Source organism: Pseudophryne corroboree, chromosome 11, assembly GCF_028390025.1.
Source record: "Pseudophryne corroboree isolate aPseCor3 chromosome 11, aPseCor3.hap2, whole genome shotgun sequence".
NCBI lineage: Eukaryota > Metazoa > Chordata > Amphibia > Anura > Myobatrachidae > Pseudophryne > Pseudophryne corroboree.
In genome coordinates, this window is record NC_086454.1 from 165,046,948 (window position 1) to 165,061,074 (window position 14,127).

The 14,127-nt window shown below is 32.9% G+C and overlaps 7 non-coding genes across 7 annotated transcripts; 4 read left to right on the forward strand and 3 right to left on the reverse strand.

Annotated features, from left to right (window-relative positions):
* Positions 1-1,837: 1,837 nt before the first annotated feature.
* Positions 1,838-1,911, reverse strand: TRNAT-CGU (transfer RNA threonine (anticodon CGU)). Its single transcript has one exon. It is a non-coding gene; the product is annotated as a tRNA-Thr (tRNA).
* A 2,617-nt stretch (positions 1,912-4,528) lies between these two features.
* TRNAQ-UUG (transfer RNA glutamine (anticodon UUG)) lies at positions 4,529-4,600 on the forward strand. The gene has a single exon. It is a non-coding gene; the product is annotated as a tRNA-Gln (tRNA).
* Positions 4,601-6,189: 1,589 nt separating this feature from the next.
* On the forward strand, positions 6,190-6,261 carry TRNAQ-UUG (transfer RNA glutamine (anticodon UUG)). Its single transcript has one exon. It is a non-coding gene; the product is annotated as a tRNA-Gln (tRNA).
* A 1,589-nt stretch (positions 6,262-7,850) lies between these two features.
* TRNAQ-UUG (transfer RNA glutamine (anticodon UUG)) lies at positions 7,851-7,922 on the forward strand. Its single transcript has one exon. It is a non-coding gene; the product is annotated as a tRNA-Gln (tRNA).
* Positions 7,923-8,484: 562 nt separating this feature from the next.
* Positions 8,485-8,558, reverse strand: TRNAT-CGU (transfer RNA threonine (anticodon CGU)). Its single transcript has one exon. It is a non-coding gene; the product is annotated as a tRNA-Thr (tRNA).
* A 958-nt stretch (positions 8,559-9,516) lies between these two features.
* Positions 9,517-9,588, forward strand: TRNAQ-UUG (transfer RNA glutamine (anticodon UUG)). Its single transcript has one exon. It is a non-coding gene; the product is annotated as a tRNA-Gln (tRNA).
* Positions 9,589-10,147: 559 nt separating this feature from the next.
* Positions 10,148-10,221, reverse strand: TRNAT-CGU (transfer RNA threonine (anticodon CGU)). Its single transcript has one exon. It is a non-coding gene; the product is annotated as a tRNA-Thr (tRNA).
* Positions 10,222-14,127: the final 3,906 nt, after the last annotated feature.

A 14,127-nucleotide genomic window follows, 5' to 3' on the forward strand; every position in this document is an offset into this window, starting at 1 on the left:
GACAAAAGTCAATGAGCCATGTAGAGAAAAATCTTCATCAGCCAAAGGATGACACTCATGCTGGCTTCTGATATAGATTTGAAGAGATTTTGTGATATATGTGTCTATTATGTTTTCATGTATTCATGCTACACCGATGAGCTTATTCCATTCTTGTCCATCAAGAAAAGCAAGTAGCCAAAACAGGGATCGAACCCATGACCTTGGCATTACGAACTCCACGCTCTAACCAACTGAGCTAACTGGCCACTGATGTTACTAGAAGCAAACACAAAACTGGCAAATGTTCATCAAAGCACAGAACATATTTTGTTTGCATAGCATTTAATTTTTCAAGGAACAGCTTAAGCCATAGAGTCACTTGAAGCATGGGTATCATAAAAATGCACCAGTTTCTTTCCACATTGCAAAATTTAAAAAAAATTATTAGATAGGACAACAACAAAGATTAATGCATCTAATAATAGTATAAAAATAGACAATTTAGACAAGGAGTAAATGCAATTCTAAGCAAAATCAATCTGATAAATCTAATGCACAATCTTTCTTATCCATTTACAGATTGTTGATAAAGATAAACCCAGGATGTAATTCATTATGTGTTAAATTTAGTATGTTTTACCAAGTTGTGTATAAATAACTTTTAACACAAAAAATATTAATGGGGAAGTAGCTTAACATGCCCTTTGGAAATAGAGAATGCTAGCACATTTTGGAATGCAAAGCTTAAGAAAATACAAACTTCAATCCATAGGAAAGCACTTTTTGTTCAGTCTACACTCTGTAATCATACTATAGCTTAATTTACAAATTGTGATGTCATAATCAGACTTAACTCACAAGAGACTTTCATCCTTGGTCTATAAAAAAAGGCAGTCCTCTGTTATAAAGCTTGAAACAATTGTAAGCGGCTGATATGCAAATATGACAATACAGAAAAACTGTCAATTCAATGCTAGGATAACATAAGGGGTGATGCTCCAACTGAAATTGGTCCTAGGCATTTGGGTTTCTAGTATTTATCTTCTCCTTAAAAATAGGTTACTTTTTATATATTATCATTGGTTTTAGACAAATATTCTACATAACACCTATTGCATCCCTGAGCTTATTAGAAACTTGAAATCATACATATAAAGTATTGAATTTCTTTTCTTTGCATTTAAAAGATGAGCTCAGTTCAGTAGAAGTCTTGGCTCAGTTGAGGGTTCCATGGTGTAATGATTAGCACTCTGGACTTTAAATCCAGTAATCCGAGTTCAAATCTTGTTGGGACCTAATGTTGATTATTTCTCCTTTTGTTTAAAGCTCCATTTTCATTCAAAGTATGAGTATTGCAAATCTTCATTTACAATTCATATAAATTCCATCATTTTCAGTGGTGTCCTTTGTCTAAACTAATTTTTTAACTTTTCAAATCAGAAGTATGTCAAATATTTGGAAATAAGAAAAGATGCAATAAGAATGCAGAGATCCATTACTTGTGCTCTGGTGTTTAGAAATTCTCCATTTTAATTTTTTTTACTTCAGTGTGCACTAATGAGAGGGGAGAACGTATCTTCTTCTTCTAGTAACACCTAGTGCCCTCTATGTTTGAGCAGCAATATAATAACTGATTAATTTGCCCTTGCAAATCTTAGGTATGCCATATTGCTCGATTTGAGACAAAAGTCAATGAGCCATGTAGAGAAAAATCTTCATCAGCCAAAGGATGACACTCATGCTGGCTTCTGATATGGATTTTAAGAGATTTTGTGATATATGTGTCTATTATGTTTTCAAGTATTCATACTACACCGATGAGCTTATTCCATTCTTGTCCATCAAGAAAAGCAAGTAGCCAATACAGGGATCGAACCCATGACCTTGGGATTACGAGCGCCATGCTCTAACCAACTGAGCTAACTGGCCACTGATGTTACTAGAAGCAAACACAAAACTGGCAAATGTACATCAAAGCACAGAACATATTTTGTTTGCATAGCATTTAATTTTTCAAGGAACAGCTTAAGCCATAGAGTCACTTGAAGCATGGGTATCATAAAAATGCACCAGTTTCTTTCCACATTGCAAAATAAAAAAATGATTAGATAGGACAACAACAAAGATTAATGCATCTAATAATAGTATAAAAATAGACAATTTAGACAAGGAGTAAATGCAATTCTAAGCAAAATCAATCTGATAAATCTAATGCACAATCTTTCTTATCCATTTACAGATTGTTGATAAAGATAAACCCAGGATGTAATTCATTATGTGTTAAATTTAGTATGTTTTACCAAGTTGTGTATAAATAACTTTTAACACAAAAAATATATAATGGGGAAGTAGCTTAACATGCCCTTTGGAAATAGAGAATGCTAGCACATTTTGGAATGCAAAGCTTAAGAAAATACAAACTTCAATCCATAGGAAAGCACTTTTTGTTCAGTCTACACTCTGTAATCATACTATAGCTTAATTTACAAATTGTGATGTCATAATCAGACTTAACTCACAAGAGACTTTCATCCTTGGTCTATAAAAAAAGGCAGTCCTCTGTTATAAAGCTTGAAACAATTGTAAGCGGCTGATATGCAAATATGACAATACAGAAAAACTGTCAATTCAATGCTAGGATAACATAAGGGGTGATGCTCCAACTGAAATTGGTCCTAGGCATTTGGGTTTCTAGTATTTATCTTCTCCTTAAAAATAGGTTACTTTTTATATATTATCATTGGTTTTAGACAAATATTCTACATAACACCTATTGCATCCCTGAGCTTATTAGAAACTTGAAATCATACATATAAAGTATTGAATTTCTTTTCTTTGCATTTAAAAGATGAGCTCAGTTCAGTAGAAGTCTTGGCTCAGTTGAGGGTTCCATGGTGTAATGATTAGCACTCTGGACTTTGAATCCAGTAATCCAAGTTCTAATCTTGGTGGGACCTAATGTTGATTATTTCTCCTTTTGTTTAAAGCTCCATTTTCATTCAAAGTATGAGTATTGCAAATCTTCATTTACAATTCATATAAATTCCATCATTTTCAGTGGTGTCCTTTGTCTAAACTCATTTTTAAACTTTTCAAATCAGAAGTATGTCAAATATTTGGAAATAAGAAAAGATGCAATAAGAATGCAGAGATCCATTACTTGTGCTCTGGTGTTTAGAAATTCTCCATTTTAATTTTTTTTACTTCAGTGTGCACTAATGATAGGGGAGAACGTATCTTCTTCTTCTAGTAACACCTAGTGCCCTCTATGTTTGTGCAGCAATATAATAACTGATTAATTTGCCATTGCAAATCTTAGGTATGCCATATTGCTCGATTTGAGACAAAAGTCAATGAGCCATGCAGAGAAAAATCTTCATCAGCCAAAGGATGACACTCATGCTGGCTTCTGATATGGATTTGAAGAGATTTTGTGATATATGTGTCTATTATGTTTTCATGTATTCATGCTACACCGATGAGCTTATTCCATTCTTGTCCATCAAGAAAAGCAAGTAGCCAAAACAAGGATCGAACCCATGACCTTGGCATTACGAGTGCCACACTCTAACCAACAGAGCGAACTGTCCACAGATATTTTAAGAAGCAAACACAAAACTGGCAAATGTACCTCAAAGCACAGAACATATTTTGTTTGCATAGCATTTAATTTTTCAAGGAACAGCTTAAGCCATAGAGTCACTTGAAGCATGGGTATCATAAAAATGCACCAGTTTCTTTCCACATTGCAAAATAAAAAAAATGATAAGATAGGACAACAACAAAGATTAATGCATCTAATAATAGTATAAAAATACACAATTTAGACAAGGAGTAAATGCAATTCTAAGCAAAATCAATCTGATAAATTTAATGCACAATCTTTCTTATCCATTTATAGATTGTTGATAAAGATAATCCCAGGATGTAATTCATTATGTGTTAAATTTAGTATGTTTTACCAAGTTGTGTATAAATAACTTTTAACACAAAAAATATATAATGGGGAAGTAGCTTAATGTGCCCTTTGGAAATAGAGAATGCTAGCACATTTTGGTATGCAAAGCTTAAGAAAATACAAACTTCAATCCATAGGAAAGCACTTTTTGTTCAGTCTACACTCTGTAATCATACTATAGCTTAATTTACAAATTGTGATGTCATAATCAGACTTAACTCACAAGAGACTTTCATCCTTGGTCTATAAAAAAGGCAGTCCTCTGTTATAAAGCTTGAAACAATTGTAAGTGGATGATAGGCAAATATGACAATACAGAAAAACTGTCAATTCAATGCTAGGATAACATAAGGGGTGATGCTCCAACTGAAATTGGTCCTAGGCATTTGGGTTTCTAGTATTTATCTTCTCCTTAAAAATAGGTTACTTTTTATATATTATCATTGGTTTTAGACAAATATTCTACATAACACCTATTGCATCCCTGAGCTTATTAGAAACTTGAAATCATATATATAAAGTATTGAATTTCTTTTCTTTGCATTTAAAAGATGAGCTCAGTTCAGTGTAAGTCTTTGCTCAGTTGAGGGTTCCATGGTGTAATGGTTAGCACTCTGGACTTTGAATCCAGTAATCCGAGTTCAAATCTCGTTGGGACCTAATGTTGATTATTTCTCCTTTTGTTTAAAGCTCCATTTTCATTCAAAGTATGAGTATTGAAAATCTTCATTTACAATTCATATAAATTCCATCATTTTCAGTGGTGTCCTTTGTCTAAACTCATTTTTAAACTTTTCAAATCAGAAGTATGTCAAATATTTGGAAATAAGAAAAGATGCAATAAGAATGCAGAGATCCATTACTTGTGCTCTGGTGTTTAGAAATTCTCCATTTTAATTTTTTTTACTTCAGTGTGCACTAATGATAGGGGAGAACGTATCTTCTTCTTCTAGTAACACCTAGTGCCCTCTATGTTTGAGCAGCAATATAATAACTGATTAATTTGCCATTGCAAATCTTAGGTATGCCATATTGCTCGATTTGAGACAAAAGTCAATGAGCCATGTAGAGAAAAATCTTCATCAGCCAAAGGATGACACTCATGCTGGCTTCTGATATGGATTTGAAGAGATTTTGTGATATATGTGTCTATTATGTTTTCATGTATTCATGCTACACCGATGAGCTTATTCCATTCTTGTTCATCAAGAAAAGCAAGTAGCCAAAACAAGGATCGAACCCATGACCTTGGCATTACGAGTGCCACACTCTAACCAACAGAGCGAACTGTCCACAGATGCTTTAAGAAGCAAACACAAAACTGGCAAATGTACCTCAAAGCACAGAACATATTTTGTTTGCATAGCATTTAATTTTTCAAGGAACAGCTTAAGCCATAGAGTCACTTGAAGCATGGGTATCATAAAAATGCACCAGTTTCTTTCCACATTGCAAAATAAAAAAAATTATAAGATAGGACAACAACAAAGATTAATGCATCTAATAATAGTATAAAAATAGACAATTTAGACAAGGAGTAAATGCAATTCTAAGCAAAATCAATCTGATAAATCTAATGCACAATCTTTCTTATCCATTTATAGATTGTTGATAAAGATAATCCCAGGATGTAATTCATTATGTGTTAAATTTAGTATGTTTTACCAAGTTGTGTATAAATAACTTTTAACACAAAAAATATATAATGGGGAAGTAGCTTAATGTGCCCTTTGGAAATAGAGAATGCTAGCACATTTTGGTATGCAAAGCTTAAGAAAATACAAACTTCAATCCATAGGAAAGCACTTTTTGTTCAGTCTACACTCTGTAATCATACTATAGCTTAATTTACAAATTGTGATGTCATAATCAGACTTAACTCACAAGAGACTTTCATCCTTGGTCTATAAAAAAGGCAGTCCTCTGTTATAAAGCTTGAAACAATTGTAAGTGGATGATAGGCAAATATGACAATACAGAAAAACTGTCAATTCAATGCTAGGATAACATAAGGGGTGATGCTCCAACTGAAATTGGTCCTAGGCATTTGGGTTTCTAGTATTTATCTTCTCCTTAAAAATAGGTTACTTTTTATATATTATCATTGGTTTTAGACAAATATTCTACATAACACCTATTGCATCCCTGAGCTTATTAGAAACTTGAAATCATATATATAAAGTATTGAATTTCTTTTCTTTGCATTTAAAAGATGAGCTCAGTTCAGTGTAAGTCTTTGCTCAGTTGAGGGTTCCATGGTGTAATGGTTAGCACTCTGGACTTTGAATCCAGTAATCCGAGTTCAAATCTCGTTGGGACCTAATGTTGATTATTTCTCCTTTTGTTTAAAGCTCCATTTTCATTCAAAGTATGAGTATTGGAAATCTTCATTTACAATTCATATAAATTCCATCATTTTCAGTGGTGTCCTTTGTCTAAACTCATTTTTAAACTTTTCAAATCAGAAGTATGTCAAATATTTGGAAATAAGAAAAGATGCAATAAGAATGCAGAGATCCATTACTTGTGCTCTGGTGTTTAGAAATTCTCCATTTTAATTTTTTTTACTTCAGTGTGCACTAATGATAGGGGAGAACGTATCTTCTTCTTCTAGTAACACCTAGTGCCCTCTATGTTTGAGCAGCAATATAATAACTGATTAATTTGCCATTGCAAATCTTAGGTATGCCATATTGCTCGATTTGAGACAAAAGTCAATGAGCCATGTAGAGAAAAATCTTCATCAGCCAAAGGATGACACTCATGCTGGCTTCTGATATGGATTTGAAGAGATTTTGTGATATATGTGTCTATTATGTTTTCATGTATTCATGCTACACCGATGAGCTTATTCCATTCTTGTTCATCAAGAAAAGCAAGTAGCCAAAACAAGGATCGAACCCATGACCTTGGCATTACGAGTGCCACACTCTAACCAACAGAGCGAACTGTCCACAGATGCTTTAAGAAGCAAACACAAAACTGGCAAATGTACCTCAAAGCACAGAACATATTTTGTTTGCATAGCATTTAATTTTTCAAGGAACAGCTTAAGCCATAGAGTCACTTGAAGCATGGGTATCATAAAAATGCACCAGTTTCTTTCCACATTGCAAAATAAAAAAAATTATAAGATAGGACAACAACAAAGATTAATGCATCTAATAATAGTATAAAAATAGACAATTTAGACAAGGAGTAAATGCAATTCTAAGCAAAATCAATCTGATAAATCTAATGCACAATCTTTCTTATCCATTTATAGATTGTTGATAAAGATAATCCCAGGATGTAATTCATTATGTGTTAAATTTAGTATGTTTTACCAAGTTGTGTATAAATAACTTTTAACACAAAAAATATATAATGGGGAAGTAGCTTAATGTGCCCTTTGGAAATAGAGAATGCTAGCACATTTTGGTATGCAAAGCTTAAGAAAATACAAACTTCAATCCATAGGAAAGCACTTTTTGTTCAGTCTACACTCTGTAATCATACTATAGCTTAATTTACAAATTGTGATGTCATAATCAGACTTAACTCACAAGAGACTTTCATCCTTGGTCTATAAAAAAGGCAGTCCTCTGTTATAAAGCTTGAAACAATTGTAAGTGGATGATAGGCAAATATGACAATACAGAAAAACTGTCAATTCAATGCTAGGATAACATAAGGGGTGATGCTCCAACTGAAATTGGTCCTAGGCATTTGGGTTTCTAGTATTTATCTTCTCCTTAAAAATAGGTTACTTTTTATATATTATCATTGGTTTTAGACAAATATTCTACATAACACCTATTGCATCCCTGAGCTTATTAGAAACTTGAAATCATATATATAAAGTATTGAATTTCTTTTCTTTGCATTTAAAAGATGAGCTCAGTTCAGTGGAAGTCTTTGCTCAGTTGAGGGTTCCATGGTGTAATGGTTAGCACTCTGGACTTTGAATCCAGTAATCCGAGTTCAAATCTCGGTGGGACCTAATGTTGATTATTTCTCCTTTTGTTTAAAGCTCCATTTTCATTCAAAGTAAGAGTATTGCAAATATTCATTTACAATTCATATAAATTCCATCATTTTCAGTGGTGTCCTTAGTCTAAACTAATTTTTAAACTTTTCAAATCAGAAGTATGTCAAATATTTGGAAATAAGAAAAGATGCAATAAGAATGCAGAGATCCATTACTTGTGCTCTGGTGTTTAGAAATTCTCCATTTTTATTTTTTTTACTTCAGTGTGCACTAATGAGAGGGGAGAACGTATCTTCTTCTTCTTCTAGTAACACTTAGTGCCCTCTATGTTTGAGCAGCAATATAATAACTGATAAATTTGTCCTTGCAAATCTTAGGTATGCCATATTGCTCGATTTGAGACAAAAGTCAATGAGCCATGTAGAGAAAAATCTTCATCAGCCAAAGGATGACACTCATGCTGGCTTCTGATATGGATTTGAAGAGATTTTGTGATATATGTGTCTATTATATTTTCAAGTATTCATGCTACACCGATGAGCTTATTCCATTCTTGTCCATCAAGAAAAGCAAGTAGCCAAAACAGGGATCGAACCCATGACCTTGGCATTACGAGTGCCACACTCTAACCAACTGAGCTAACTGTCCACAGACGTTTTACGAAGCAAACACAAAACTGGCAAAAGTAGCTCAAAGCACAGAACATATTTTGTTTGCATAGCATTTAATTTTTCAAGGAACAGCTTAAGCCATAGAGTAACTTGAAGCATGGGTATCATAAAAATGCACCAGTTTCTTTCCACATTGCAAAATAAAAAAAAAATGATTAGATAGGACAACAACAAAGATTAATGCATCTAATAATAGTATAAAAATAGACAATTTAGACAAGGAGTAAATGCAATTCTAAGCAAAATCAATCTGATAAATTTAATGCACAATCTTTCTTATCCATTTATAGATTGTTGCTAAAGATAATCCCAGGATGTAATTCATTATGTGTTAAATTTAGTATGTTTTACCAAGTTGTGTATAAATAACTTTTAACACAAAAAATATATAATGGGGAAGTAGCTTAATGTGCCCTTTGGAAATAGAGAATGCTAGCACATTTTGGTATGCAAAGCTTAAGAAAATACAAACTTCAATCCATAGGAAAGCACTTTTTGTTCAGTCTACACTCTGTAATCATACTATAGCTTAATTTACAAATTGTGATGTCATAATCAGACTTAACTCACAAGAGACTTTCATCCTTGGTCTATAAAAAAGGCAGTCCTCTGTTATAAAGCTTGAAACAATTGTAAGTGGATGATAGGCAAATATGACAATACAGAAAAACAGTCAATTCAATGCTAGGATAACATAAGGGGTGATGCTCCAACTGAAATTGGTCCTAGGCATTTGGGTTTCTAGTATTTATCTTCTCCTTAAAAATAGGTTACTTTTTATATATTATCATTGGTTTTAGACAAATATTCTACATAACACCTATTGCATCCCTGAGCTTATTAGAAACTTGAAATCATATATATTAAGTATTGAATTTATTTTCTTTGCATTTAAAAGATGAGCTCAGTTCAGTGTAAGTCTTTGCTCAGTTGAGGGTTCCATGGTGTAATGGTTAGCACTCTGGACTTTGAATCCAGTAATCCGAGTTCAAATCTCGTTGGGACCTAATGTTGATTATTTCTCCTTTTGTTTAAAGCTCCATTTTCATTTAAAGTATGAGTATTGCAAATCTTCATTTACAATTCATATAAATTCCATCATTTTCAGTGGTGTCCTTTGTCTAAACTAATTTTTTAACTTTTCAAATCAGAAGTATGTCAAATATTTGGAAATAAGAAAAGATGCAATAAGAATGCAGAGATCCATTACTTGTGCTCTGGTGTTTAGAAATTCTCCATTTTAATTTTTTTTACTTCAGTGTGCACTAATGAGAGGGGAGAACGTATCTTCTTCTTCTAGTAACACCTAGTGCCCTCTATGTTTGAGCAGCAATATAATAACTGATTAATTTGCCCTTGCAAATCTTAGGTATGCCATATTGCTCGATTTGAGACAAAAGTCAATGAGCCATGTAGAGAAAAATCTTCATCAGCCAAAGGATGACACTCATGCTGGCTTCTGATATGGATTTTAAGAGATTTTGTGATATATGTGTTTATTATGTTTTCAAGTATTCATACTACACCGATGAGCTTATTCCATTCTTGTCCATCAAGAAAAGCAAGTAGCCAATACAGGGATCGAACCCATGACCTTGGGATTACGAGCGCCATGCTCTAACCAACTGAGCTAACTGGCCACTGATGTTACTAGAAGCAAACACAAAACTGGCAAATGTACATCAAAGCACAGAACATATTTTGTTTGCATAGCATTTAATTTTTCAAGGAACAGCTTAAGCCATAGAGTCACTTGAAGCATGGGTATCATAAAAATGCACCAGTTTCTTTCCACATTGCAAAATTAAAAAAAAATGATTAGATAGGACAACAACAAAGATTAATGCATCTAATAATAGTATAAAAATAGACAATTTAGACAAGGAGTAAATGCAATTCTAAGCAAAATCAATCTGATAAATCTAATGCACAATCTTTCTTATCCATTTACAGATTGTTGATAAAGATAAACCCAGGATGTAATTCATTATGTGTTAAATTTAGTATGTTTTACCAAGTTGTGTATAAATAACTTTTAACACAAAAAATATATAATGGGGAAGTAGCTTAACATGCCCTTTGGAAATAGAGAATGCTAGCACATTTTGGAATGCAAAGCTTAAGAAAATACAAACTTCAATCCATAGGAAAGCACTTTTTGTTCAGTCTACACTCTGTAATCATACTATAGCTTAATTTACAAATTGTGGTGTCATAATCAGACTTAACTCACAAGAGACTTTCATCCTTGGTCTATAAAAAAAGGCAGTCCTCTGTTATAAAGCTTGAAACAATTGTAAGCGGCTGATATGCAAATATGACAATACAGAAAAACTGTCAATTCAATGCTAGGATAACATAAGGGGTGATGCTCCAACTGAAATTGGTCCTAGGCATTTGGGTTTCTAGTATTTATCTTCTCCTTAAAAAAAGGTTACTTTTTATATATTATCATTGGTTTTAGACAAATATTCTACATAACACCTATTGCATCCCTGAGCTTATTAGAAACTTGAAATCATACATATAAAGTATTGAATTTCTTTTCTTTGCATTTAAAAGATGAGCTCAGTTCAGTAGAAGTCTTGGCTCAGTTGAGGGTTCCATGGTGTAATGATTAGCACTCTGGACTTTGAATCCAGTAATCCAAGTTCTAATCTTGGTGGGACCTAATGTTGATTATTTCTCCTTTTGTTTAAAGCTCCATTTTCATTCAAAGTATGAGTATTGGAAATCTTCATTTACAATTCATATAAATTCCATCATTTTCAGTGGTGTCCTTTGTCTAAACTCATTTTTAAACTTTTCAAATCAGAAGTATGTCAAATATTTGGAAATAAGAAAAGATGCAATAAGAATGCAGAGATCCATTACTTGTGCTCTGGTGTTTAGAAATTCTCCATTTTAATTTTTTTTACTTCAGTGTGCACTAATGATAGGGGAGAACGTATCTTCTTCTTCTAGTAACACCTAGTGCCCTCTATGTTTGAGCAGCAATATAATAACTGATTAATTTGCCATTGCAAATCTTAGGTATGCCATATTGCTCGATTTGAGACAAAAGTCAATGAGCCATGTAGAGAAAAATCTTCATCAGCCAAAGGATGACACTCATGCTGGCTTCTGATATGGATTTGAAGAGATTTTGTGATATATGTGTCTATTATGTTTTCATGTATTCATGCTACACCGATGAGCTTATTCCATTCTTGTTCATCAAGAAAAGCAAGTAGCCAAAACAAGGATCGAACCCATGACCTTAGCATTACGAGTGCCACACTCTAACCAACAGAGCGAACTGTCCACAGATGCTTTAAGAAGCAAACACAAAACTGGCAAATGTACCTCAAAGCACAGAACATATTTTGTTTGCATAGCATTTAATTTTTCAAGGAACAGCTTAAGCCATAGAGTCACTTGAAGCATGGGTATCATAAAAATGCACCAGTTTCTTTCCACATTGCAAAATAAAAAAAATTATAAGATAGGACAACAACAAAGATTAATGCATCTAATAATAGTATAAAAATAGACAATTTAGACAAGGAGTAAATGCAATTCTAAGCAAAATCAATCTGATAAATCTAATGCACAATCTTTCTTATCCATTTATAGATTGTTGATAAAGATAATCCCAGGATGTAATTCATTATGTGTTAAATTTAGTATGTTTTACCAAGTTGTGTATAAATAACTTTTAACACAAAAAATATATAATGGGGAAGTAGCTTAACATGCCCTTTGGAAATAGAGAATGCTAGCACATTTTGGAATGCAAAGCTTAAGAAAATACAAACTTCAATCCATAGGAAAGCACTTTTTGTTCAGTCTACACTCTGTAATCATACTATAGCTTAATTTACAAATTGTGATGTCATAATCAGACTTAACTCACAAGAGACTTTCATCCTTGGTCTATAAAAAAAGGCAGTCCTCTGTTATAAAGCTTGAAACAATTGTAAGCGGCTGATATGCAAATATGACAATACAGAAAAACTGTCAATTCAATGCTAGGATAACATAAGGGGTGATGCTCCAACTGAAATTGGTCCTAGGCATTTGGGTTTCTAGTATTTATCTTCTCCTTAAAAATAGGTTACTTTTTATATATTATCATTGGTTTTAGACAAATATTCTACATAACACCTATTGCATCCCTGAGCTTATTAGAAACTTGAAATCATACATATAAAGTATTGAATTTCTTTTCTTTGCATTTAAAAGATGAGCTCAGTTCAGTAGAAGTCTTGGCTCAGTTGAGGGTTCCATGGTGTAATGATTAGCACTCTGGACTTTGAATCCAGTAATCCAAGTTCTAATCTTGGTGGGACCTAATGTTGATTATTTCTCCTTTTGTTTAAAGCTCCATTTTCATTCAAAGTATGAGTATTGGAAATCTTCATTTACAATTCATATAAATTCCATCATTTTCAGTGGTGTCCTTTGTCTAAACTCATTTTTAAACTTTTCAAATCAGAAGTATGTCAAATATTTGGAAATAAGAAAAGATGCAATAAGAATGCAGAGATCCATTACTTGTGCTCTGGTGTTTAGAAATTCTCCATTTTAATTTTTTTTACTTCAGTGTGCACTAATGATAGGGGAGAACGTATCTTCTTCTTCTAGTAACACCTAGTGCCCTCTATGTTTGAGCAGCAATATAATAACTGATTAATTTGCCATTGCAAATCTTAGGTATGCCATATTGCTCGATTTGAGACAAAAGTCAATGAGCCATGTAGAGAAAAATCTTCATCAGCCAAAGGATGACACTCATGCTGGCTTCTGATATGGATTTGAAGAGATTTTGTGATATATGTGTCTATTATGTTTTCATGTATTCATGCTACACCGATGAGCTTATTCCATTCTTGTTCATCAAGAAAAGCAAGTAGCCAAAACAAGGATCGAACCCATGACCTTGGCATTACGAGTGCCACACTCTAACCAACAGAGCGAACTGTCCACAGATGCTTTAAGAAGCAAACACAAAACTGGCAAATGTACCTCAAAGCACAGAACATATTTTGTTTGCATAGCATTTAATTTTTCAAGGAACAGCTTAAGCCATAGAGTCACTTGAAGCATGGGTATCATAAAAATGCACCAGTTTCTTTCCACATTGCAAAATAAAAAAAATTATAAGATAGGACAACAACAAAGATTAATGCATCTAATAATAGTATAAAAATAGACAATTTAGACAAGGAGTAAATGCAATTCTAAGCAAAATCAATCTGATAAATCTAATGCACAATCTTTCTTATCCATTTATAGATTGTTGATAAAGATAATCCCAGGATGTAATTCATTATGTGTTAAATTTAGTATGTTTTACCAAGTTGTGTATAAATAACTTTTAACACAAAAAATATATAATGGGGAAGTAGCTTAATGTGCCCTTTGGAAATAGAGAATGCTAGCACATTTTGGTATGCAAAGCTTAAGAAAATACAAACTTCAATCCATAGGAAAGCACTTTTTGTTCAGTCTACACTCTGTAATCATACTATAGCTTAATTTACAAATTGTGATGTCATAATCAG